The sequence below is a fragment of the Rana temporaria genome, chromosome 4 (genome assembly GCF_905171775.1).
Source record: "Rana temporaria chromosome 4, aRanTem1.1, whole genome shotgun sequence".
NCBI classification, from domain to species: Eukaryota; Metazoa; Chordata; class Amphibia; order Anura; family Ranidae; genus Rana; species Rana temporaria.
Genome location: NC_053492.1, coordinates 390,074,313 through 390,099,497, shown reverse-complemented (window position 1 = coordinate 390,099,497; position 25,185 = coordinate 390,074,313). Strand labels below are relative to the sequence as shown.

Below are 25,185 nucleotides of genomic sequence, written 5' to 3'. Positions count from 1 at the left end.
TTGAGAAGGCAGAACTTTTTCAGCCAACATACACAAAACTACTTGTTTTTTCAGCTCTTTAGCGCCACCCTTTGGGCAACGTCTGCTAATGTTGTGCTATGGCTAGCATGCGTGTTTGTACTTTGGATTTTTTTTCCGAAGGACTTGTGTACATACGATCGCATAATCCGACGGCACACATCTGTTGTCGAAAAATTTGAAAGCATGCTATAAAACATTTGTTGCCGGAAATTCTGACAACAATTGTCTGATGGAGCATACAAATGGTCGGATTTTCCGACACAACACTGCTATCACACATTAGTTGACCTCCGATCGTGTGTACTAGGCTTTACAGTGCCCCCCATGTCCAGTGAAATTTCCCACTAATCAAGTTGTCACAGTCAGTGTCATGCAAATTATACTGCCATTTTGACTTATGTAAGCAACACGTCCTTTAAATTTTTTTAAATGTTGGTATATAGTATATGCAGGTGCAGTGAAAAATGATGATCCCCTTTATTTACATGCACAGAGCAGCTCTGATGTAATGATGTCAGCGTTGATTTCTGCATCTGGAAGCCTGCCCATCATCAGGAGAAGACTGAAGAAAAGAAGATATCCCAGCGAGTCCAATTCCATGCTACCACAGTACAGTGGAACCTGGATTACAAGCATAATCCATTCCAGGAGAATGCTCGTAATCCAAAGTACTCGCATATCAAAACAAGTTTCCCCATTGAAGTCAATAGGAATGAAAATAATTAGTTCTGCATTGACTTCAATAGCATGCAATACCGCATGCGGCCAGAGGTGGGGGGGGGGGTGACTGAGAGCCTCAATAACACACGAAAAGGCCCAAGAACAGCTCGGCTGCCCTCGGCAAACCTTGGAAAGGCTTGGGAACGGCGTATTTCCGAGTCTTTCCGAACTGCTCCGAAATGGCGCTGATCGGCTCCGTTTGGCTCCTTTTTGCTCCTGTGCCATCCCCACCTCAGGCCAAACGCGGTACTGCACACTGCTTTGGCTTGAATCCTGCTTGTTTTGCGAGACAACACTCGCAAACCTAGTAAGGATTTAAAAAAATACAGTGCTTGTATTGCGAAACGCTCGTTAACCGCTTTACTCGCAAACCGAGGTTCCACTGTACAGTGCAATTCGGTACAGTGCATTTTTGAAAAATAGTAAGTGCATTACTTTTTCTGCATTCCATTCAAATTAATAGGCTGAAAAATCGGACCACACCTGGAATCGCATAGGAATGTGTGAATCAGTCTTTACTGCCTTGTTATCATTATACAGGGGTTCCAATGAGACTGCAACTGGCTGTTTCAACACACATTAGGCAATTGTTTATAATACACAGAGCAGCTCACTGAACTGCAACTCAATTTATAATATATGTATCATGTGCAGGGGCGTAACTAGAATTCACAGGGCCCCATAGCAAAATGTTGTATGCCCCCCCCCCCCCTCTGCAAACAGCCCTACCACAAACAATGGGCGGGCTTAAATTAAATAGTGGGCGGGGCTCAAAGGGGGTGTGGTGGAAGGAAGGAACACCACAATAGCAATATGTGTATTCCAGAAAGTTTAACAATCAGCAGATAAAGATACTCCAAACACCTGGTGTTAGCGCTTCAATCATCACCATGGTTGTTATGGTGTTAGGATGATTAAAGCACATTATTTCTTATATTACATTGTAATATAAAATGAAATAGTTCAACTCACCATAATGCTGAATCAGTTGGAGCCCCGAGTGTGTCACCTGCCACCAGATGCCTCAGGTGTTCCCAGTAGAGTCCCTCCTTACATCAGGCATTCCCAGTAGAGTCCCTCTATACATCAGTCATTCCCAGTAGAGTCCCTCTTTACATCAGCTGTCCCCAGTTACCAGTGGCATCACCCCCCTCCACCCATAGTCCTCCCTCAGTACAGACCCTCCTCCATCAGTATAGCCCCCGCACAATCAGTATAGAGCCCCCTCAGTAAAAACCACCCCCCTCCTCCATCAGTACAGACCCCCCTGGACAAACCAGCCCCATCTGTACAGACCCCCCAGGACAACTCAACCCCCTCCATCTGTACAGACCCCCCCAGGAGTACAGACCCCTAGGACAATTCACCCCCCCCAGGAGTACAGACCCCCCCAGGACAATCCCCCCCTGGAGTACAGACCCCACCAGGACAATCCCCCCCCCAGGAGTACAGACCCCCAGGACAATTCACCCCCCAGGAGTACAAACCCCCCCCCATTCAGCCACCCTGAGAGTTATTTGCTCAGATTGTCACTGACTCTCACGTCACGATGTAATAGGAGGCAGCCCCCAAAGAGTACAGACCCCCCAGCACAATTCACCCCCCAGGAGTACAGACCCCACCAGGACAATTCCCCCCCCCCAGGAGTACAGACCCCTAGGACAATTCACCCCCGAGGAGTACAGACCCCCCCATTCAGCCACCCGGAGAGTTATTTGCTCAGACTGTCACTGACTCTTACGACATGATGTGATAGGAGGCAGCCAGTGAGAGTGAGACAGTAGAGTCTCACTCAGACAGGTCATAGCGCGGCGCGGGGAAGCAGGACTCTCCATCGGGCCTCAGCGCTGCTCAGGATGGTCACTGTGCTCGTCTCTGCGCCATTTGCAGAACCAAGAGGTGGAGCCTAGGTGGCAAGAAAGCGGCCAATAGAAAATGCAGTCGCTTTCATTGCCACCCGGGCTCCGCCTCTTGGTTCTTCCTTAGCGGTTCTTCTGTAAAATGGTGACGGAGACAGAAATGACCAGTGCCACGGACCTCTAGCGGTGGAAAGGAAAAAAAAAAGTTGGCAAGTATGCATTCCTCATCCTCCCCGGGCCCCACTCGGCTGTGGGCCCCATAGCGCCCACGTGGGTCGCTATGGCGCTAGTTCCGCCACTGATCATGTGTGTTCTCTGTATTTTTGGTTGATATTCTGTCTATATCATTTAAAATACACCTATGATAACAATTATAGACCCTTCATTTCTTTGTAAGTGGGCAAACTTAAAAAATCTTAAGGGGATCAAATAATTATTTTCCGCGCTGTATGGCTTGAAGATTAGCCAGTTTTCCACATGAGTACTTCGATTTGTTAATAGAAATTTGCCAAGCTGGATGGTGTCAACAGGGCTATCCATGGCTCAGATTTTAGCCAGTTTTCCACCCAAGTCCTTCGATTTTTAACATTTTTTAAATTGAAATTTGTAAAGTTGAGTGGTGTTGACAGGGCTCCCCATGGTTTAAATTTGGGCCAGTTTTTCCACCTGGCTTCTTCGATTTTTTTAATTGAAATTTGGAAAGCTAAATGGTGACAGAGCTTCCCATGACTCAAATGTTGGCCAGTTTTCCACCCGGCTACTTAGATTTTTTAAATTGAAATGTGTCTAGCTGGGTGACAGGACCATCCAACTCCGCAAGAATCAGAGGAAATCTGAGCCATGTATAGCCAGCTTTAATCTCATCTAATTTGGGATTCTAATTTTTTTTTATGTTGCACTCTGTTAAAATCCTATGTATAAGTTTATAACATTTTACTAATGATTACACCATAATTCCCCCCCCCCCTTCTTTTTTTTCTCTTTACCTATGTCCTTTCCTATTTTTCTTTTCTTTCTTTTTATTGTTTTTTGTTTTGCCTTTGGGTAGATTTTTGCCCAAGTGAAATAATGGTTACTTAACCACTTCCATACCAGGCACTTACGCAGCTTCCTGCCCAAGCCAATTTTCAGCTTTCAGCGCTGTCATACTTTGAATGACAATTGCGCGGTCATGATACACTGTACCCAAACAATTTTTTTTATAATTTTGTTCCCACAAATAGAGATTTCTTTTGGTGGGAGATGCAGGGTGTCAGACTGACACCCCTCATCACCGATCGTCACGCTGCGCGCCGGCATGTTATCCTGCAGGACGTCAATAGACGTCCAGTCAGGATTACACAACCACTTCCCGGACGTCAATTTACTATTGACCGGGCGGGAAGTGGTTAAGTATAGTTGTTTCTGTTGAACAGGTGATAAGATATATTTATATTGATCTTCAAAATATTAGAAAAGATTGTCCTTCTTAAAGTGTAGGTCCGCCCGCCACTGCAAAAATTAAAAGCCAGCTGCTGCACATACTGCAGCTGCTGACTTTTAATAATCGGACACTTACCTGTCCTGGAGTCCAGTCCAGCAGCTGATGTTTCTATCAGCTGTCGGGAGCATGCCGCCTTCATTGCGAGTAAGGGAACCCGGCAGTAAAGCCTTAAGGTTTCATGCCGGGAACCCTACTGCACATGTGCGAGGCTACGCTCCTCTCTCCTACTGCCCCGGTGGCTGGGGAGAAAAGAGGGAGGAGGAGGGAACCCAGCGGGGACATCAATACCGTGGTGGAGGCTCCCGGAAGTGGGAACAGGATATCCTGCCCCCCTCCCCCCCCCCGAAAGGTGCCAAATGTGGCACTGGAAGGGGGGGGGAGTACAACGAACGGAAGTTCCACTTTTGGGCGAAACTCCGCTTTAAGCTATATCAATGTTGTGATACTGTATATCGGATCACGGCGATCCAGCCTATGGGCTTTATGATAACCTTGCAAACTTTTAATAACAATTTATATTTATAAATGATTACACCATAATCTGCTGCTCTGTAATTTATCCTCCCAATCACATTTTGCTCACGTCTATAATAAGTACTAAGAAAAATAACGCATCCACATTTAAATAGCAGAACTCTTTTAGTTATAACATATACTTATATACAGAGGTAGCCTTGAACTAGTTAACTCCATGTAATAGCTCTCAGGTTTGGCAGTTCCATAAACCTGTGAGTGGGAGAGAGGCTAGGAGAGGGGCGGCTTGTGGTAATAGTGCAATGTTGCTGGAAGATGAAACTGCCAAATAAGAAAAAAAAACAAAAAAACCTTCACCTCCTCCTTCCCCAGCCCACCCCCTGACTCCTTCCTCCCCTCTCTTTCCCCCAAACCACCTCTCATTAACATGAACAGAAATCCCAAGCAAAGAGAAATGACTAGGAGCCAGTGAGGCATGCACATTGAACTGATCCTGTCACACTTCCAGTTTTTTCCTCAGGTGCTGAGCATTGTGGTATGACAAAATGGATGTCGTTCTGCTATCAGGTTATTTGACCAGACACATTTCTTCTACTAGGTAAGTCAATGTCATGTGCTAAAATATACCAGTATGTTTAATATTGTAAGACTTTAATGTGCGGGGGGGGTTATAATGTACACAGGGTAACAGTCACCAACAAAAAAAACTCCATAAACTTGCCAATAGTGATTTATAAGGGTATCATGCCATAGCAGTAATTAGCAATAGGATTATCATATAAAACTAATAACATTTGTAGAAAAGTATTTGTGTTGTTCACAGTATTCTGCTGCATAGGAAGGTACAAACAAACTGCAGCGCATTATTTTTCTATAGCAATACAGTTAAACCTTGGTTTGAGAGTAACTTGGTTTGAGAGCGTTTTGCAAGACAAGCAAAATGTTTTAATAAATTTTGCCTTTATATACAAGCGATGTCTTGATATAAGAGTAGCATCATTTCATAACTAAGTATAAAAAGGAAGAGAGGAGACTCCAATGCCGCGTACACACGATCATTTTTCGGCATGAAAAAAACGTTGTTTTAAAAAAATGTAATTTAAAATGATCGTGTGTGGGCTTCACATCATTTTTCGGCTTCTGAAAAACGTCAATTTTTTTTCCCGAACATGCTGCATTTTTTAACGACGTTTTAAACAATGTCGTTTTTCGGGTTGTAAAAAATGATCGTGTGTGGGCTAAAACGACGTTTAAAACCCGTGCATGCTCAGAAGCAAGTTATGAGATGGGAGCGCTCGTTCTAGTAAAACTAGCGTTCGTAATGGAGTAAGCACATTCATCACGCTGTAACAGATAGAAAAGCGCGAATCGTCTTTTACTAACACGGAATCAGCTAAAGAAGCCCAAAGGGTGGCGTCATACGAATGGAACTTCCCCTTTATAGTGCCGTCGTACGTGTTTTTTACGTCACCGCGCTTTGCTAGAGCATTTTTAAAAAACGATGGTGTGTGGGCAACATCGTTTTAATGATGAAGTTGGAAAAACAAAGTTTTTTCTACATGCCGAAAAATGATCGTGTGTACGCGGCATAAGTGTAGCAATATGGTTACATTTAATGAAGGTACAACATTTAGCAACTTATTGCTACACTTAGAGGCGCCTCTCTTCTTTTATACCATGTAAAAAAAATTGCTTTGATATACAAATGCTTTGGATTACAAGCATGTTTCTGGAACGAATTATGCTTGCAAACCAAGGTTTTACTGTATTCACATTGTAGGAGACAATGTTGTAGTGCATTTAAAAAAAGTTGATGTGCAGTGTTTGGCGCAAGCATCCTATTGGGTGGTATTAAAAGATATTTGTAATTTAGTTTTTAGTTATCATTATTATAGGCCTACCTGTAGCATAAAGTGGTTGTAAAGGGTTTACAACCACTTTAATATGCTTTATGGAGATGGGGGCTGCTGATTAAACAGAAAATGGGTACTACCTTGTGTGCATATAGTGCCAGGCTGCACCTGTAAATTACAGATAATTTGGAGATGTCTGTCTCTCACTGCCCATCATTCTCTATTAGCCATCGCTCCCAAGGGAGGCAAGACTCACAGGGGGAGATTTTTTATTTACAGTATATGAGGTTTCGTAGACAGCGTGCATCCATATAAGACATTACACTCGCCATTAAGTAAAAACATAATACAGACATGAAAAACCAGAAAGGAACAGTAAAATAACCACGTTATTAGCGATATTCAAGCATGCACTTGTTGTCAGACGTACAGCTACAATCAGTAATCAGATGGTCCCAACCTAGCCAATGAGCAGTTTGTCCATCACTAGTTCCAACGGGGTCAGGCCTGGAGTGTTCAGCCATGGACCCCATAATTTGTCAAACCTATGGGGTCATTCCCTGTGCTGGTAAATGTATTTCTCTAATCTAAGGGTCTCTCCCATATATGGTATCCATTCTTTGCAAAAAAAGGGTGTCAGTAAACTTCCAGTTTCTAAGTATTACCCTTCTGCCTTGAAAAAGAGTTCTGGCAACTGCCTCTCTCCTGGGAGCTTGTAATTGAAATTCATCTAAAATGCCCAGAAGGCAAGTTTGGGGTCGGGTGGTATGGAGGTCTGAAACACAGAATATATGGTGTTCATCACTCCCAGCCAATAAAGATATAGTTTGGGGCACCTCCAGGTTAAGTAAATCAAGTCTCCACGATAAGGGGAGATTTACTAAAACTGATGCACTCAGAATCTGGTGCAGCTGAGAATGGTAGCCAATCGGCTTCTGACTTTGGCTTGTTCAATTAAGCTTTGGCAATAAAACCTGAAAGCTGATTGGTTTCGATGCAGAGTTGCACCAGATTTCGCACTCTTCAGTTTTAGTAAATAACTCCCATAAAGTACCTGTCCTATTTGGGAGTAGTTAAAGCTAAACTCTGGGCACAAAAATGTTCATTTAAATATATCCCTCAATAATCACAAAGGTTATACATTTGTGTACAGTAAAAGACCCAGATAATACCTTGTAAAAGTAGCTGTGACATCATCACTGTGCTGTACATAGCCTCTGCACAGAGAAGAGCTGTGGGAGGGACCAAGTAGACCCACCCACTACTGACTGCTTAAAAAGTACTAAAGGAGGGGGCGGATACAAGACCAGACATGCTGCACAAGGAGAGAGACCAGCAGTGATCAGTTTTTATTACAGGAAGCTTCCGAGCAGAGAAAATGTTTCACACTAGATAACTGCACAGATCTGGAAGAAATACACAAAGCAAGATTCAAATTAGGAAAATTTATTCTTACCTGAAATTTTATTTTCCTGTAGTCCGTAGGCGGCACACAATGGGTTAAGCCTTCTTCTAACCCCTAAAGGAAGAAAGAGCTAAACTAGCAGTGAGACAAGTTAGATTAGTTGATTAACCATAGTGGGACCACCTGTCCCCGACCTATAAACTGCCCCCAAGAACACAGACACACGTATTTTATGCAGCAATAGAGTAAATTTAATGGGAGGGAAAGCTGTGCCGCCTACGGACTACAGGAAAAGAAAATTTCAGGTAAGAATACATTTTCCTATTCCTGGTCGTCCTACGGCGGCACACAATGGGATTTGCAAAGCAGTGCAAAAAAGAAAAAAAGGGGGGGATCAATGGTTTAAGGCCGCCTGAAGCACTCTCGAGCCAAAGGCCGATCCCTCGGACGATACTACATCTATTCTGTAGTGCTTTATGAAGGTGTTCGGTGAAGCCCACGTTGCCGCCTTACAGATCTGGTCCATTGGAATATGATACCTCTCTGCCCAGGACGCAGCTGTAGATCTTGTAGAGTGAGCTTTTAGGAGAAGAGGGGAATCTTTGCCTTCCAAAAGGTAACAGTGTTTGATAGTGTCTCTTATCCACCTTGCCAGTGAAGATTTACTTGCTTTTTTTCCCTTGTTTGGCCCTTGGAACTGTAGAAACAGGGCCTCAGACTGTCTGAACACCGAGGTTCTCTGCAAGTAAGCAGAGATGATTCTCTTTACGTCCAAAAGGTGCAGGTTATCTTCAGAACTATCTTTAAATACAGGCAACACAATTTCCTGATTGATATTTGAGGAGGTGGAAACCTTGGGAAGGAAACCCGGCATAGTTCTTAGGACTACTGCGTCCGAAAGTAATCTGAGATAGGGTTCCTTGGATGACAGGGCCTGCAGTTCACTTATTCTTCTGGCGGACGTAATTGCTACCAGAAAGGTGCACTTGAATGTAAGGAACCTTAAGGACGAACTCTCCAGAGGCTCGAAGGGAGGTGACGTTAACCTTTTTAGTACTAAGGGCAAGCTCCAAGCTGGCAACGGTTTTTGGAAGACTGGTCTTATTTTATTAATTGCCTTGAAAAACCTGCTGACGAGAGGAGTTTTTGAAAATATTCCGTTCAGGCAGGAGTTAATAGCAGTCAGCTGGACCCTTAGGGTGTTTGGCTTTAGGCCCTTTTGGAAGCCCTCTTGTAAAAATTGTAAGAGAGATGCTACCTGCTCAGGAGAGGATGAAGTCCTGGCGCACCAGGCGGAGTAGAGGGACCATACCCTGCTGTAGACTTTCAAGGTAGCAGGCTTCCTTGAAGCCATGAGGGTAGCTATAACCTCCTGCGACAGGCCTTGAGCTGTCAAGTTCAAATTCCATGCCGCAAGCTAGAGTTTCTCGAGGTCCGGATGTAGCATCCCTGATTGGAGAAGAAGGTCCTTCTGGATGGGTAGTTTCCAGACCTGGTTCCTTGCCATATTCAAGGCTAGCGGAAACCATGCCCTCCTGGGCCAGAATGGTAGGATTACTACTGCTCTCACCTTCTCGTCCCGAATTTTCTGCAGCACCTTCGGGATCAGCGGAGTCGGGGGAAAGATATAGACAAAAAGTTTCCTCCAGCTTATCGAGAGAGCATCTATCGCTATCGGGTCCCCTACACTGGAAAGGGAGCAGAACTGGGGGAGCTTTTTGTTCTGGGAGTTCGCCATAGCATCCACTTCGGGCAAACCCCACTTGGAGGTGATCTTCCTGAAAACCTGAGGGTTTAGTTCCCACTCTCCTGGCAGGATCGAGTTTCTGCTGAGCCAATCCGCTCTCACATTGTCCACACCCCTGATGTGAGTGGCCGTTAAGGAAAACAGGTTCTCCTCCGCCCAGAGCATGATGCGGGCACACTCCCTTTGCATGGAGGGGCTCCGTGTTCCTCCCTGTTTGTTCAGGTGAAAGACTGATGCCAAATTGTCTGACTGTACTTGAACCGACTTGTGAAGAACTTCGGACTTGAAATGAATGAGTGCCTTCCTGATCGCAGTAAGCTCTTTTAAGTTCGAAGACATCTGAAGCTCTCTCCGAGACCAGGCCTCTTGTACCCAGTGGTCCCCTACATGGGCACCCCAGGCTGAGCCTGAAGCATCCGAGGTGAGGACTGTCTGAATCGGAGTCCTGAGGGATCTGCCCTCCCGGAAGCGTTGAGGGTGTATCCACCAAATGAGATCCTTCCTCACTATAGAAGAAATGATGATAGTCCTGTCCAAAGAGTCTCGGCTCCTGCCCCATTGAGACAGGATGCAGTTCTGAAGCATTCTGAAGTGGGCCTTGGCCCATGGAACAGCCTCCAGGGACGAAGTCATCATACCTAGGACTTTCATTGCCTTCCTCACTGAGCAGTGATTGGATTGCAGGAGATCCTGCACTGCCTGTTGGACATTGGAAGCCCTCTGAGGAGAAAGGAACAGTTTCATCTGAAGGGTGTCTATCGTGAACCCAAGGTAGGAAATGATTGGAGTAGGGATCAGAGAGGACTTCTTTACGTTCACAATGAACCCGTGAGAGCTCAGCATTCGGAGAGTCTCGAGAAGATGCTGTCTTAACACAACTTCCGAGGGAGCCCTGACTAGCCAATCGTCCAGATAGGGTGTCACATATATCCCCTGTAGGCGAAGGGCTGCTGTCAGGACCACCACGACTTTTGTAAAGACTCGAGGTGCTGAGGTGATGCCAAATGGTAGGCAAGTAAATTGATAATGGAGAATCTGATGGTTGCAAATTAGAGCTAATCGCAGATACTTCCTGTGTGATTTTAGGACGGGGATGTGCAAGTATGCGTCCTGAAGGTCGACTGACGCTAGGAAGTCTCCCTCTTCTATGTTCGCAATGGCAGATCGAATCGACTCCATTCTGAACTTGCGTTTCACGAAAAACTGGTTTAGGAAAGAGAGGTCTATTACTAACCTCCACCCCCCGGAGGCCTTGGGAACTGGAAATATTGGGGAGTAGAGACCTTGAAATTTCTCCCGATCTGGAACTTTTTCTAGAGCATGCTTTTTTAAAAACTCCTCCACTAACTCTAGAACCACTGGGTTGGAGGGCTTGTTGAGCATAAACCTCTGTGGAGGGAAAGAATTCAGTTCTAGGGAGTACCCTCTGGAAACGATGTCTGTTACCCAGGAATCCAATGATGTCTTTTGCCAGACCTGAGAAAAAAACCTCAGCCTGCCTCCTACAGGAGGAGAGGCGTTGATGGCGTCAGGCTTCTTTGGGCTTGTTGAAGGGCTGCTTTTTAGCCGCGGTTGAATCCTGCTTTTTCTTATAGAACGGTCTTCTGCCCCGAAAGGAATAATTCTTCTTTGGGGAGTATCTGGGTCTTCCATAAAATGGTTTATTAGGCCTCCTCTTCTCTACAGGAAAAGAAGCGTCCTTCTCCTCGTTGTAAGATTTGAGGATGTCCTTCAAATGAGGGCCAAACATGGATGAAGGGTGGAAAGGCATGTTAACGAAACTGAACTTTGAAGATAAATCACCCGTCCATTGCTTTATCCAAAGCGCCCTTCTAGTCGCATTAGACAAAGCGAGGGATCTGGATGAAAACTTCAGGACATCTACCGGGGCATCACATAAAAATTCAGCAGCAGACTTCATCATGTGAACATCTTTTAGCAAAGATTCTCTAGACACCCCTTCTTCTATATCTAAGGATAATTGACTCAGCCAGACCCTTAGGGCTCTAGCTACTGGGATTGAGGAAGCTGCAATTTTTGAGGTGGAGGCTGCAGCTAGATAACTCTTTTTGCGTTCTAAAGGGTCGGACAATTTGGAGGATTCGTCAGAGGGAAACAGCGATTTTTTAACCATCCGGGCAGCCGCCAGATCCAGCTTGGGTGGATTTTCCCATTCGGACGAAACCTTAGAATCCAACCTATAAGAAGTTTTAAAGCGGGCTCCTGCATCAGTTTTTTTGTCAGGGTTGGGCCAGTCCTTCTTGAACCAGTCAGCAAGAATGGGGTGAAACGGAAATCTCATATCTGGGACTTGAGGAAAGTAATATAATTGGTCTTTCTTCGGCCTAGCCGATACGTCTTTGGATGACTCTATAGTGTCCTTCACTGCCGACAGTAGCTTGGGAACTTTGTCCTTGGGTAATAAATACAAATCGTCATCTAGGTCCTCAAATAGTATCTCCGGATCCGAAGAGGAAGCACTACATTCCCCGGAGGAGATAGTTGCAGTGGGGGAAATACCCCTGGAACTTCTCTTCCTTTTCTTGGGCACCAGAGAGTCCTTAATTTCTTTAAATGTATTGGACATTTCCCCTTTAAACCACGATAGGAATGAATTGGTATTGTCAGACGGGTTTAAACATGATACACAGGTGTCACTTGCATAAGACTCCGGCATGGGCTGCTCACATTTGTTGCAGAAGGTGTGTTTGGACTTTCTCTTGGCTTTACCAGAGGACGCCATCTGGGAAAGACAAGACAGAGAGAAGTCCCTCTTTAGAACTGCCAAAGCCTCCATACTGGGTGTCTCAAAAAAAACCCTGCCAAAATCAAACATGCTCTTACCTCTGACTGGCCAAGGGATCTGCTGCCTAGGCTGAGTGCAGCCATAGCAGATCCCTGCCGGCCAGAAATAGTGTGGACACTTAGACCGGAAGTGACGCGGCCGCGGTATGGGGGAAAAAAAAACCCCCAGACTTGAGACCCCCCTGTTTACCATACACAAGGGTATGCCCATCCGACAATGTATGTCCCATAGTGGGTGTAGAGAGAAAACGGTCGCCACAGGCGCTTACCTTACCGTCCCTCCAGTCTCTGGACGCGATTTCCGGAACTCCCGGAAGTGCGTCATCACTACGCGCAGTCCACTGCGACGTTTCCGGCCTGTGGAGCGCAAACAAACCTCCGGTATCCATGTAGCCGTTTCTTTAAACGGGGAAAGTATGGCGGCCTCTCGGGGAACACTTCCTGCTGCCGGACCAGAGGATGACGGGGTACAGGCTGAGGGACCGGAGATAGCACCCGGTATACAGCCGCCCCTTCGCTCAAGAACCCGGAAGCACCGGGGGTGAGCACTTGCCTCACGTCTTCTTCTTCTCCTTCCAGGTACGAAGAAAGAAAAAAATACGTGTGTCTGTGTTCTTGGGGGCAGTTTATAGGGCGGGGACAGGTGGTCCCACTATGGTTAATCAACTAATCTAACTTGTCTCACTGCTAGTTTAGCTCTTTCTTCCTTTAGGGGTTAGAAGAAGGCTTAACCCATTGTGTGCCGCCGTAGGACGACCAGGAAAAGAATATACATGCCTTTTACATTTAGACATAATTTGGTTAACCCATAATTCAGCTTTAAAGCGGAGGTTCACCCTAAAAACAATTTTCTAACATTACATTGTGCTCACTCTAGACATTGACTGTACGCTGATGTTTTTTTTTTTGCCGTACATACCGATGTATCGCTATTTTCCCCGCCGGCTTCCGGGTAGTGGCTCCGGTTGGAGTGGGCGTTCCTATGCACAGGCTAAGTGATTGACGTAATGACAAAAACTTCCCCCCAGCGCATAAGGCGCGTCACGAGTTGCCGAAAGAAGCCGAACTGCGAGTCGGCGCTATACGGCGCCTGTGCACCGACGTTCGGCTTCTTTCGGCAACTCGTGACGCGCCTTATGCGCCAGGGGGAAGATTTTGTTATCACGTCAATCACTTAGCCTGTGCATAGGAACGCCCACTCTCGCGGGAGCCACTACCCGGAAGCCGGCGGGGAAAATAGCGATACATCGGTATGTACGGCAACAAAAAAAAAAACATCAGCGTACAGTCAATGTCGAGAGTGAGCACAATGTAATGTTAGAAAATTGTTTTTAGGGTGAACCTCCGCTTTAAGAAACAAATTTATTGCTTGAAATAGTTTTTTTTTTTGCCTTTAAAGGGTTACTGTATGTTACCTTTACTAAAAAAACTGCATATGCAGTTAAGGAGGACCTGTAGATAAAAACAAAGGGCCAGATTCAGGTAGGAGCCATTTATTTACCCCCAGTCTGGCCAAAACACTCTCACAGATGGCATCATTCTATCCTGCTTTGTTGCTATGACCTTGCTCCCAGTCATTACTGCTCACCCCCTTCAACACAGGACAAAGCTCCCTAGCCCCTGCACATGTGTGGTCCACTATCTCCTCTCTTGCACCTTCACTGAGATCAGAACTACTCTGATAGGGGAGAGTGCGCTGATACAAATGTGTTTGAATCGACTTAGCAAGATCCCAGCAACCAGGCAAGATGGGGTAATGCCATCTCTTGGAGTTTTTCAGGCAGATATGCAAATGGCCTACATCTATAGTAAGGACATTATTTAACTTTAGTCAAAGCTGCATAGTTTGTTTTTATCTGTAGGGCCCCCTTACCTGCATAGACAGTTTTTTTGGTAAAGGTGAACTAACACTTTAAATAAGTCCTACAAGGACAGTTTTCGTTGAATCTACATATACAGCATACCAACATTCTGAAAAAACTTGTTCCTCAGATAGGAAACACTTGCATGACACCTACTTCGACAACATGTCTGTTGGGAAATTACAATTTTCAAAATAGGAGGGATGTCCTACAAAAATAGAAATAGTTGGAAACGACATACTCAGAGTGTGCTAATAAACCAGTAATTTGTGACCTTGGTTTTTGCAATGCAAAAGAGTGAGGCTTAAACAGCCCATGGATGATTCTTTTTTTTTTTAAAAAAATGACTTGATTCCTTCATCCACACATCCAATATGGACTAGGGAAACCTCCCCACTGAGCTATTGTATCCTGATGCCGCGTACACACGATCATTTTTCGGGTTGTAAAAAAACAATGTTTTCAGGCTCTAGAAAAAACAACGTTTTTTTCAACTGGATCATTAAAAACGGTCTTGCCTACACACGATCGTGAAAAAAAAAATGCTCTAGCAAAGCGCGGTCAGTTACAACACGTACGACAGCACTATAAAGGGGAAGTTCTATTCAGATGACATCACCCTTTAGCTGATTCCGTGTTAGTAAAAGACGATTCGCGATTTTCTGTCTGTTACAGCATGATGAATGTGCTTACTCCATTACGAACGGTAGTTTTACCAGAACGAGCGCTCCCGTCTCATAACTTGCTTCTGAGCATGCGCGGATTTTTCACGTCGTTAAAGCCCACACACGACCATTTTTTACAACCCGAAAAACGACAACGTTTAAAACGTTGTGAAAAAAAGCATGTTCGAAAATAAAACTGCCCATTTTTCAGAACCTGAAAAATGCTCTGAAGCCCACACACGATCATTTTAAATGACATTTTAAAAAAAACTTAGTTTTTTACAACTCGAAAAATTATCGCGTGTACGCGGCATTACAGTTGGGAGACTTCTCCACCGTCAGAACACACTAATCGGCACTGCAGGTTATAGCTGGTGGTGTCCAGAAACGTACTTCTGTACAACCGTCTTGCCCCTACATGGATTGAAATTCAGCTGGTCCCTGCTGAACCGGACAAATTTCGATTCATGTCTGGCCTGCTTTATGTAACCTAATGAATTTTTGCTCCCTACTTAAAAAGTTACAGAATTGCATTGGTTGCCATGTACAGCAAACACACTTTTCATTCCATCCGTTTAAATAATCCAGACTTTTCATTGTCATCATTTTTGTATTTATAAGAGATATTGTACATTCTGTATGAAAAGACCAACCACACTTAGACCCCTTTCACACTGAGGAGTTTTTTAGGCGGTACAGCGCTAAAAATAGCACCTAAATACCACCTGAAAAACTCCTGCACTGCATACTCAATGTGAAAGCCCGAGGGCTTTCACACTGAGGCGATGCGCTGGCGGGAGAGAAAAAAATCTCCTGTCAGCAGCATCTTTGGAGCGGTGAGAGGAGCGGCATGTATATCGCTCCTTCACCACTCCTTCCCATTTAAAACAATGGGAAACCACGGCAATACCGCCCGCAATGGGCCTCTGCCGAGGCGCATTGCAGGCAGTATTAACCCTTTATCGGCCGCTAGCGGGGGTTAATACCGCTCCGCTAGTGGCCGATTCCTGCGGCAATCCCGGCGGTATAGCGCCGCTATTTTTAGCAGCACTATACCGCCACTGCGGCTCCCGCTCAATGTGAAAGGGGCCTAAAGCTTAATACATAAGATAAGAATATCGGACGAATGATCGTCCATTTCTTTTTGGAAAGCTAGTCTCATATCAATAATCATAAAGTTGCGAACATTTCCGTACCAGAGAATAGAACTTTGGAAGTGATGTACTGTATTGTAATGCAACGTATTCTTTCATTTCCGAGCATGCGTATTTTTTTCCCCGTACAAGTACCATACTAATTACACGAAAATAGTTAGTTCTGTCATCGTATAAGAAACATTTCCGTGCTTGTCCCATCTGATATTTTAGCATAAACGGTCAAAAGCTGTGTACTAACGATCAGATTATCAGACGATCGCTAAGAAATCTGTATTTTTCATCCAATTTTCCCATCGTGTGTACTGGGCATTACAGGGATACACTAACAATTCTCCCTGTTCCACACAATGTTTAAAATCTTTCTTATGTAAATACAATTGAGTAAATGTCACACAGCTATACATCCTTTGACTCTTCAGTGAAGTAGATCCGGTGCATTGTTAATCTCCTTGGATTTGGGCAAACAAGGCCATTTATCTCGGTCACTTTTGGAATTCGGCACTTGTGTTAAGTGACCCGAAGTAATTCTTTTGAGCTATTATTGCTTGTGGGACAAAAAATATTAGTTAGAACAAGCTCATCCTTATATTGTAATGCTCTGTTTTTGGAAAACGTGACATCATCATCCAAAAGCCTCTATCCAAAATAAAATTTTATTTTTTTACTAATGCAAAAGAATGATAATTGAGTGTTTCTAGATTGCATATTTTGCTGTATAGACCCTACTATGTTGTACCTGTATTACATTATCAATATCAAAATTTACCACTAAACAAATAGAAGGGCTGCACAGTAATGTATGCCTGCCTACCTTTTTTTTTTTTATCAAAAAGGTTTTTTATTGAACATAAGACATAGCACAGCAGTTTCCAATGCACAAGAACTTTCAGGATTTTTTTTCGCACACAAACTATGGGGCAGATCCACAGAGATCTGCACCAGCGCAGGGTATGGGAGATACGCTACGCCGCTGTAACTTTTTGTTGCTTCAAATCCAGAAAGAATTTTTGCGCCGTAAGTTACGGCGGCGTAGTGTATCTCTTGCGGCGTAAGGGCGCCTAATTCAAATCAGCGAGTAGGGGGGCGTCTTTCATTTAAATGAAGCGAACGAACTGCGCATGCGCCGTCCCTAAATTTCCCGCCGTGCATTGCGCTAAATGACGTCACAAGGACGTCATTTGGTTTTGACCTGGACGTAAATTACGTCCATCCCGATTCACGAACGACTTACGCAAAAAAAAAATAAAAAATTTAAATTTCGACGCGGGAACGATGGCCATACTTAACATGGCAAGTCTAACTATACGCCGCAAAATAGCAGCTTTAACTATACGCCGGAAAAAGCCGACTAGAGACGACGTAAGAGAATACGTAGGCCGCGCGTACGTTCGTGGATTGTCGAAAATAGCAAATTTGCATACTCGACGTGGAAAACAACGAGAACTTCACCCAGCGGACGCCAAAGTATTGCATCTAAGATCCGAAGGCGTTACGAAGCCATACGCCTGTCGGATCTAACCCAGATGCCGTCGTATCTTGGTTTGAGGATTCAAACCAAAGATACGATGCGGGAAATTTGAAAGTACGCCGGCGTATCAGTAGATACGCCGGCGTACTCTCTTTGTGGATCTGCCTCATTGTGTGCACAATCAAGTTTAACAATCCAATACATCATCACCAGATCCTGACCATTTCCTCAGGAATCACCTCCTCCAGGACCCCCAGCAAGCAGCTCCTGCCTACTTTAAGTGCCTTCTGTCTACAGTTAGGAGCCATTCACTCCTGATCCCAGTGAACCGAAGCACAATTGTTTTTTGAACAATGAGGTTCTCTGGGTTAAGCAGCCCATTCAAACGAAACTGGCCATAATACATTTTAAAACAAAAAATTAGGATGTGACAGATCCCACCCATAGTGCACAGCACGTGCAGTTGTGCATTGCAAAGGATTGCCATCTTGGTGGTGTGTTGGCACCACAATGCATCAACACCTGCATACTACATTTTCAAGCTCATGTGTACCATGCCTTACTTCATGGCACTGGTGTGAACAAACCCTAATGCCGCGTACACACGATCGGTTCTGATGGACCGTTTTCATCAGACGAACCGATCGTGTATGGGCCCCATCGTTTTTTTCCCATCAGTAAAAAAACCTTAGAACCTGTTTTAAAATTATCTTATGGTTAAAAAAACAATAGAAAAAAATGATCGTCTGTGGGGAAATCCATCGGTTAAAAATCAACGCATGCTCAGAATCAAGTCGACGCATGCTCGGATGCATTGAACTTAATTTTTCTCAGCACGTCGTTGTGTTTTACGTCACCGCGTTCTGACACGATCGTTTTTTTTACTGATGGTGTGTAGGCAAGACTGATGAAAGTCAGCTTCATCGGATATCTGATGAAAAAATCCATCAGACCGTTTTCATCGGATGAACCGATCGTGTGTACAGGGCGTAAGTGGTTATTTGGAACCCTACCCACAAGCTCAATTTAATCTTCTGATTTGAAAATTTGGCTGTTCTTTATTTGACTAAATATAGGCATGCAGATTTATTCTCCTGGAACAATAGATTGCAGTGGTCGTATCATGGCTACGAAGAAATTAGTACGCAAACAAGGGATTTTGTTTAAATTAAGGAAAGTTATGGGAGGGTCACAGGAAGGGTTAGTGTTTGGGTTACAGGGTAGGTTTGTATGAGGGTTATAGGGGGGGTTACTGTGAAGGTTCTAGGGAGAGTTGGTGTTACGGTTTCAGGAAGATAGTGTGAGGGTTGCAGGTAAGTTTGGAGAGGGATAGTTTGAGGGTTATAGGGAGAGCTACCGTGATGATTACCCACTTCCCGCCCGGTCAATGGGAGATTTACGTCCGGGAAGTGGTTCTGAAATCCTGACTGGACGTCCATGGACATCCTGCAGGATTTCATGCCGCGCGCGCCCGTGGGGGCGCGCAGCGCGGCGATCGGTGATGCGGGGTGTCAGTCTGACACCCTGCATCTCCGATCTCGGTGAAGAGCCTTCGGCGGAGGCTCTTTACCACGTGATTAGCCGTGTCCAATCACGGCTGATCACGATGTAAACAGGAAGAGCCGTTGCTGGCTCTTCCTCACTCGCGTCTGACAGACGCGAGTAGAGGAGAGCCGATCGGCGGCTCTCCTGACAGGGGGGGTTTGCGCTGATTGTTTATCAGCGCAGCCCCCCCTCGGATCGCCACACTGGACCACCAGGGAAGCCCACACTGGACCACCAGGGAAGAAAAAAAAAAAAGGGGGGGGCAAGAAAAAAAAAATCAGTGGAAAAAAAAGAGCAGTAAAAAATAAAAAAGATGCCAATCAGTGCCCACAAATGGGCACTGACTGGCAACATGGATAAATCAGTGCTGCCCCACAGTGTCCATCAGTGCCACCCCACAGTGTCCATCAGTGCCACCCCACAGTGCCCATCCATGCCCAGTGCCCACCTATCAGTGCCCATCTGTGCCACCCATAAGTACCCATCAGTGCCACCCATAAGTTACCGCCCATGAGTGCCCATCTGTGCCGCCTATGAGTGCCCAGTGCCGCCTATGAGTGCCCATCAGTGCCGCCTATGAGTGCCCATCAGTGCCACCTATGAGTGCCCATCAGTGCCACCTATGTGTGCCCATCAGTGCCGCCTATGAGTGCCCATCAGTGCCACATACCAGCGCCGCCAATCAGTGCCACCTCATCTGTGCCCATCAGTACTACCTCATCGATGTCCTTTAGTGCCATCTCATCAGTGCCCATCAGTGCCGCCATATCAGTGCCCGTAATTGAAAGAGAAAACTTACTTATTTACAAAAAAATTAACAGAAAAAAATAAAAACGTATTTTTTTTTCAAAATTTTCTGTCTTTTTTTAGTTGTTGCACAAAAAAACAAAATAGCAGAGGTGATCAAATACCACCAAAAGAAAGCTCTATTTGTGGGGAAAAAAGGACGCCAATTTTGTTTGGGTACAGTGTAGCATGACCGCGCAATTGCCATTCAAATTGCAACAGTGCTGAAAGCTGAAAATTGGCTTGGGCGGGAAGGTGCGTAAGTGCCTGGTATGGAAGTGGTTACACGAAGGGTTAGTGTTAGGGTTAGAGAAGAGCTAGTGTGAGAGTTACAGGGAAGGTTAGTGAGAGGACTACAGAGAGGGTTAAGACCCAAACACACGGGTATGCCACATATCACATCGGCCGGTTCAATAGAAACCAGCTGTTATACGGAAAGTGTGTATGGCAGCCAGTCTGATGGAAGTCTGCCATTTGGCTGGCTTCTGTTGGATGAGCATGCTGGAAAACCAGCAGCCGATTGGCATCTTTCCCGCGGGATCGACATTCTGTGTCTATACACGCAAATGTTGGACTAGTGAGGGCGCACATAAGGTAACCCTGTGGGAGAGCGCTACTCCTAGGGTGTTTACTGATGCAAGGAAGAGCTGCCCCCTGGGACCCGAGAAAAGGAGGATTGGGGCCACACTGCAAAACAAATGCATAGTGGAGGTAAGTATGATATGTTTGTTATTTAAAAAAACAAAAAAAAACAAGGGTTTACAATCACATTAAACTGATAGCTACTGGCACCAATCTGTCAATTAAAGACAATTTTGCAAGTTTATCCAGTCCAGTCCAATCTTACGACTAATAAATCACAGTTCCCTGCATTTATGAATTTGATGTTCTTTGTGGAACAAAAAGATCTACAAATAAGCATTCCTAAACTTATGAACTACCTATGTCCCTGATACGATGATCAGTAGTTTCCCCCATCTGACATCTTTCCTATTGCCATTAATGAAAGCATAAGCTCCATGTCTGTGTAAAAATGATGTCTGCTGGCTCCTACATAAGATCGATTGGCTTCTGCGCGCTATAATAATATTCCACCTCTGTCCTAATCCATCAGAATTTCGATGTATGAATTTATATGTAATAAATACTTAGCCGCAGTCATGAAATGACAGCCTTTGGCTGACTGCAGCTTTGTGGCCAAAACAATGCTTGAATTGAGCTTGTTACACAATTTCTGTCTGCTTTCTCCCGCCTTGATAACTAAGAAAAACACAGGTTAAATGAAAATTGTTCCAGATGTTGAATGTAGAGAGATGTGTGTTATTGTATCGGTCTTATTGTTTAGATTATTTCAGTTTTCCATAGTAGCCATATGGAAAGTTTGATTATGAAAATAAAAATGTGCCCAGTCACTGATTGCAATTCACATCTGTCTTTGTGCTTTTTGTACGTGATACATGTTGCCTTTCTTTTTTAGTGGAAAGTTGTAATTGCAGTTGTAGGGGGTGACACAAGGACCTACTCTACAGATCTTTAAAATCTAGGAATGCCACATTAGGAGATTTTGGTTTACATTCTCTCCCTCCTTAAAAGCTAATGACTTGTGCTGCTATGATAATATTGTTCCCACCCCACGGGACAAAATCTAACATTCCTCACAAATGGAGTATAAGGCCCCGTACTCACGACCAAACATGTCTGCTGAAACTGGTCCGCAGGCCAGTTTCAGCAGACATGTTTGGTCGTGTGTGGGCGCGAGCGGGCCGAATTCCAGCAAACATTTGCCCGCCGGGCCTTTTCCCAGCAGACAAATATTCCTGGACTTGTTTTAAAACAGTCCGCTGGAATTCTGCCCGCTTGGACATGTACGGTCGTCAGTACAGACCTACCGTACATGTCCAGGCGCCCGCCGTCCCTCGCATGCGTCGAATGACTTCGACGCATGCGTGGAAGCATTTTAAAGGCGGGCCGCCCACGTCGCTGCGTCATTGTCGCGGCGACACCGCGTCATCGACGCGGCGACACCGCGGACACGCCCCGCGTATTGTTTACGCGCGGACTTCTGTACGATGGTGTGTACAACCATCGTACAGAAGCCCTCTGGCAGACATGTATGGTGAAAACGGTCCGACGGACCGCTTTCACCATACATGTTTGGTCGTGAGTACCCGGCCTAAAGAGAACCTATTTGTTGACATCACTGAAGGAGGCCAAACTGTTCAGTACAAAACTTTCTATGAAGTCATTTGGCATTGTGCATACTGTTGTAATTGATGTGAAATGTTCTATGTATCTGATGGCATGGTATTTACCGTTTTTATCGGCGTATACCGCGCACTTTTTCCCCTTAAAATAAGGGGAAAATCGTGGCTGCGCTATATACGCAGATACCCGCTTCCCGCGCTGTGTTTGATCGCCGCCGCCGACATATAATGAGCGCAGTACACTCGGCCAGGCTCGGCTTCGCTCGCGGTCACGCCCTATGCCGCCTCTTAGCCTTTATGCGAGAGGAGACGAGCGTGCCCGAGTGTACTGCGCTCGGTATATGTCGGCGGCAGCATTCAAACACAGCGCGAGAAGCGGGGATCAGCTCAAAAACAGCGCAGGAGAAGCGGGGAGGACACAACCGAGGCCGCAGACGGACGCTGGACCGGACAATGCCGCCGATGGACGCCGGGCAAGACACCGACGAGGGGCATTCGAACTGTAAGTATTTTCTTTTTTTTCCTGAAATTTCCCTTCTAGGTTGGGGGTGCGCGCTATACGCCGGTGCGCGCTATATGAAGATAAATACGGTATTTACAACTATTCACAACAAAACTGCACTTGATCTGGCTTATTTTATGGCCATGTGATAACGCCTATTGGAAAGTCAAGAAACACATTGCAAACCCTGTCCTGATGTTTTTGACAAATGGATTTTTTTTTTAAAAGAATTGCAAACGATAACCACTTAAAGACCAGAAGATTTTCCACCTTAATGACCAGGTCATTTTTTGCTTTGCTTTAGCTGACAATTGCATGGTCGTGCGATGTTGTACCCAAACAAACAAAGAGGTGTCATCATTTTGAAAAAAAAAAAACAATATTTTTTACTTTCTGCTACAATACATATCCCAAAAAATGTAAATAGAAAATAAAATGTATTCATCAGTTTAGGCCGATAAATTTTCTTCTACATATTGTTGGTAAAAAAAAAAAAAATCACAATAGGTGTATATTGATTGGTTATCGCGTCTACAAACTATCAGATAGATATCTATACACAAATTTTTTGCCTTTTTAATTTCTATTTTAAACTGAATGGCTTGTTTTACAAGGTGATCCTTTACATTCACTTTAGCTACATAGATTATGTATTGAAACATCTGAGGGTGTCTTGGGATATACATGGTGGGAATGCTTGGCATGTGCTATGTAAGAGATCATGTGTGTACATACCCTAAAGCTACCTACAGACTTTCATGATCAAGTAGCCATGTCCTTTGAGTGAATGAGTTACTTTAAAGGAGTGATAAAGGCAGAAGCTTTTTTTTATCTAAATGCATTCTATGAATTAGAATAAAAAGCCTTCTGTGTACAGAAGCCCCCCCCAGCACCCCCTTAATACTTACCTGAGCCCCCTCTTTGTCCAACGATGTCCATTAGTCCTTCGGCAGCCCGGAACTCTCCTCCAGATTGGCTGAGATACAGCAGCAGTGCCATTGGCTCCCACGGCTATCAATCAAAGTCAGTTAGCCATTAAGAAGAGAGAGGGGTGGGGCTGAATGGCAGTCTCATGTCTGAATGCAGCTCAGGTGCTGCCATAGCAAGCTGCGCGCTGTCAGGCCACTCGACAGGAGGTAGGGGCCAGGAGCAGCAAAGAGGGACCGGAGAAGAGGAGGATCTGGGCTGCCCTGTGCAAAACCACTGCTCAGAGCAGGTAAGTATAACTTGTTTGTAAAATCGTATTTATTTTATATAAAAATAACAATCACTTTAATGCAAGGGAACACTTTACAGATTTACACAGGGAAAAACAATAGTAATTAATCTAGAAGACAGGATACTTTGTCATACAATCTCGTACAGCAGGCACATATCAGGAATATGGAATGTTGGGGTAACAAAACAGAGTGAGAGATGGATTAGAATACCTGTCAGTTTTTATTGCTGTCTGGGCCCCCGTTAGGGAGATTCAATCTTTCTATTTGTCCTGTTTACCATTATCATTAAAAGTGAACGTAAAAGAAGATCCCAAATCCCCAGAAAAGTAATAGTGAGGAAATCTTCCAATGGGCACATTAGTTCTGGTGACCTGGGGGTCCCCAAGGGTCTCCCTTAATTTGCAGGGATTTCCTTTCACTTCCTGTTATGTCTATAGGACAGGAAGTGAAGGGAAACCTCCCCAATGGTTTACAAATGTCAAAAAATAAACTCACAGGGGTTATGACCCTTCCTTACTCCAGCCAACATGGGAAAAAAAAGTTTTGCCTATAGTTCTACTTAGTGAGAACCTAATAGACATTATACAATTTTATATAAATGTATGCTCTTGCAAAAAGAAGCAAGTCATGGGAATATGTTAGTGACAGTAAAGCAACATATTGTGAAGGTGGCTACTGCACATGGTAGTCCTGCTGTCCTAGATCATGACCTATTTTGGCTATGCAGAAATCCAGTCATGTGCATGCCTTTCTATCATAGAGGTTGTATGCTCGTATCTAATAATCTTTAGCCACAGACCTAGGCTAACATTTGCAGGCATTACAGTATTTTGAAGGAGTTGAGTTTTTTAATTAAAATTACAGTGTTTCTATATATACACTATATTATTATTATACAGGATTTATATAGCGCCAACAGTTTACGCAGCGCTTTACAACATCAGGGAAGACATTATAGTTACAGTACAATTTAATACAGGAATGATCAGAGGGCCCTGCTCGTTAGAGCTTACAATCTAGAAGGGAGGGTGAAGTGGAACAGAGGGTAGTAGATGTGGGGAGTGATCAGGTGGGCAAAGTTAAAATACAGTTGTTAGATGTGGGTAGGATAGGCTTCTCTGAAGAGGAGGGTTTTCAGGGATCCTCGAAAAGCTGAAAGAGAAGGAGATAGACGGATAGTTTGGGGTAAGGAGTTCCATAGGCTTGGAGAGGCTCTGGAAAAGTCCTGTAGACGAGCATGGGAAGAGGTGATGAGAGAGCTAGAGAGCAGGAGGTCTTGAGAAGAACGAAGAGAGCGATTAGGTTGGTATTTGGAGACAAGGTCAGTGATGTAGCAGGGGGCAGAATTGTGGATGGCTTTGTAGGTTGTAGTTAGTATTTTGAATTTAATTCGTTGGGCGAGTGGAAGC

At 44.7% G+C, this 25,185-nt stretch overlaps 1 protein-coding gene across 1 annotated transcript in view; it reads left to right on the top strand.

The window, feature by feature from the left end:
- The first annotated feature begins 4,972 nt into the window (after positions 1-4,972).
- The window catches only part of LOC120937699 (binder of USO1 and GRH1 protein 1-like), a 118,429-nt gene continuing 98,216 nt past the window's right edge, over positions 4,973-25,185 (top strand). The window contains exon 1 of the mRNA XM_040351117.1: positions 4,973-5,155. The gene's annotated coding sequence lies outside the window, so the exon portion shown is untranslated. The remainder of the gene's footprint in view (positions 5,156-25,185) is intronic.